Source organism: Eptatretus burgeri, chromosome 15 (assembly GCF_056783735.1).
Source record: "Eptatretus burgeri isolate ZD-2024b chromosome 15, Ebu_testis_v1, whole genome shotgun sequence".
Lineage (NCBI taxonomy): Eukaryota > Metazoa > Chordata > Myxini > Myxiniformes > Myxinidae > Eptatretus > Eptatretus burgeri.
In genome coordinates this window covers 2,532,657-2,535,452 of record NC_140975.1, presented here as the reverse complement: position 1 = coordinate 2,535,452, position 2,796 = coordinate 2,532,657, and the positions used below count along the sequence as shown (strand labels likewise).

Here is a 2,796-nt window from a genome sequence, read left to right as displayed (position 1 = left end):
ATCCAGATCCCAATCAGGATGTTCACCAAAATTGAAACAATCCCTCCTTGTCGTACACCCAACCAGTCCACCAAGTTTCATCCGAATCCGTCTACAACTTGTTGAGATATGCAAGGTCACCGAATGCGCCTGAAGACACCAAGGTGTGTGAGGATGTGCCTGATGAAGGATATAATGAAATAAGGCCGTTAATCATCTTCAAAAGGGATGTTTTAATTAACCCAAACACACAATTTCCACTCTTACACTTCCTTGGAGTTTTCTTAGTCTGTATGCAAAGTTTCAGGCTGATAGGTTTTATGGTTATGGAGGAGACATTGACACACACACACACACACACACACACACACACACACACACACACACACACACACACACACACACACACACACACACACATTGGTATAGAGTAAACAATTACATAATTAATTCCCTTCGAAGTACTCCCCTCCCGCACAAACGCAGTTGTTCCTGTGACTGTCAAACATTTGTCGAAGTCCTCTTTGTTAATGGTCTGCAGAAGGTCTGTCGTGTTGGATTTAACGTGTTCGATCGTGTCAAGTAGCTTCCCTTTCATCGTTTGTTTTTACTTGGGGAACAGCCAGAAGTCACACGGTGCCAAGTCGGGTGAACGAGGCGGATGCCAGGAATAGTGCAGCAGATAATCATAACAATTGTGCAAATTATGACTAAAGCATGAAATTTTTACCAGTGTTGGTACTCACCATAAGCTTCATTTTCAGATCGGGAGGTAAGTCAGATTTGACCTCTGAGGATAGTGAGAGGTCAATGACCTCAATTACATTGAAATTGTCATTTTTTCACAATTCTGGTGCAGTTTGTCTGTTTTGGGAATCATTAAAAAGGTATGTTGCCATGTGTTGGTCCCTTTATCTTTTGGAGAGCCTTTATTCATAATCACAGGATGCAACCATGACTGAACAAGTGCTTTAAATGAGGTCAGTGACCTCAGAAAACAAATTTATTGAAATACACATTTCGGTTATTGTGGTGTCCAGAACAGCTTGCATGAAATCGTGTTGTAAGATCATCTGTGCAACCTTAATTTTCAATGTGCACTGAACATAGTCTATAAGCTTAAAGTACAGTGAGGTCAGTTACCTCAGACACATGTATAGTAGATACCGGTACATGTAATACACACACATTATCCATATAGACGCATAAATATAAAGGTGTCTGATTGCACCTAACAGTCTCCCGAACATGCACATAATGCAGTGCACTTGAGTGCAGCCTTGGTGCACTTGCAGCGGCCGGTACATCCCTTCTCGCAGCCACAGTGGATCAGTTCGTGGCAAGATTTTGATGCCTCTGGCAGTGTCGTCCATAGAGGCTGCCACCCAGAGGCCTCCTTTGTCCAGCCCCAGTCAGATGGGATTGGTAACTGTGGATTCAGGACCAGAGTTTGGTTCCAGCAGTTGCCTTGGAGAGATGCACGCTTGATGTGCTGCTGGAGTGCAGCCTGCGTTGGGGAATGTTTTCTAGAGCCCTAGACTTGAGTGCGAAGAGCTGTTTCCTAGCATCATTCACTTCCATGGTGTCACTGGTGCGGTCATACATCAGCACAACGAAGTGCTCCAGCAGTGACATTGACTCCTCACTGACATCACTTGGCATGCGTAAGAGTTCTTCAAAGGCATCAGTCACCTGGTGGGAACACTTTCCAAATCTCCCAGGCAGTCTTCTTCCCACTGCCAGCAAAAGAAGACACAGTGTCGCACCCTGTGAGGACATGGAAGATGGGGAGAGTAGCACATTGTCTTGGCTTCATGGCGACAGCCAGTTGGTGAACAGCTATGTACCGGAAGCTGGATCCAGTACCAAGAGCTCTCCACAGCTCATCAGGATTGATGTTGTTGAATGAAGCCACAGCCAGTACCACAACATACGTATCCACAGTGCGTATGGCCACCTTCCTGATCCCCTTCTGCACAGCATCTCCCACATGTAGAAGCAGGCGAGTGTCCGCCTCCTCGTGTGAACATGGGGCGAGGCTGGTCAAGTCGGACTCGGCAGGAGAGCACAGGACCTCAGTTCCACATGTTGCATACATTTCCTTGCCATCTGCTATTGGAAGACGAATGGCCTCTCGTGACAGGAAACCAAAGAGCTCAGTCTTGTTTTGATCTACACGAAGGAAGTCCTTCCAGTTATTAGCATGACGGTAGAGGGAGCCACTCTCTTCCTGACGCCCTTGCCCCTCTTCTGTCTGGTCGTGCCTTTCAGGCTGTCAGGTAGATATACATCCCAGGGGAGGTCGAGTCTGTTGACCTTTTCGAGTTGAGTGGAGATGTAAGGTGCAAAGACTGTGTAAACATACTCTTCAAAGGTCTTTGCCGTTACAGGATTGAGCATTTGAACAATAGCTGCTCCGTCAAGGATTGTGGCATCAACCCCAGGTGCGCTTGTGGTTTCGGATTGGTCTGATTTCAGGCAGTGTAGTAGATCTGCTTTGACTCCAAGGTGCAGTTTTCCTCCTGTTGATAATGCTGGTGGGGCTGCCTGGTTCTCGTGGCAGAAGAACTGGTCCAGATCCCCATCACGTGATTGGCAGGCAATATACAGCCTCGAGAAGAGACTACAGTCACTCTTCACTGTGGCAAGTTGGATCTGCTGCTTTGACTGCGTCTTGGTCTGTGGCCGACTGAAGAGTGGCAACTTGTTCTTGGGCAGTGTTTCTGTAACTGGCTTCATGCATAGTTCCAGTCTTTCTTCAACAAACTTTGTGTACTGCTCCTCACCAAGGGACTCGATCTTCCTCACAGTTTCTGC

The 2,796-nt window shown here is 46.9% G+C and overlaps 1 pseudogene; it reads right to left on the bottom strand.

The window, feature by feature from the left end:
• Nucleotides 1-437: 437 nt before the first annotated feature.
• Nucleotides 438-2,400, bottom strand: LOC147011315 (uncharacterized; annotated as a pseudogene).
• Between the last annotated feature and the right edge of the window lie 396 nt (nt 2,401-2,796).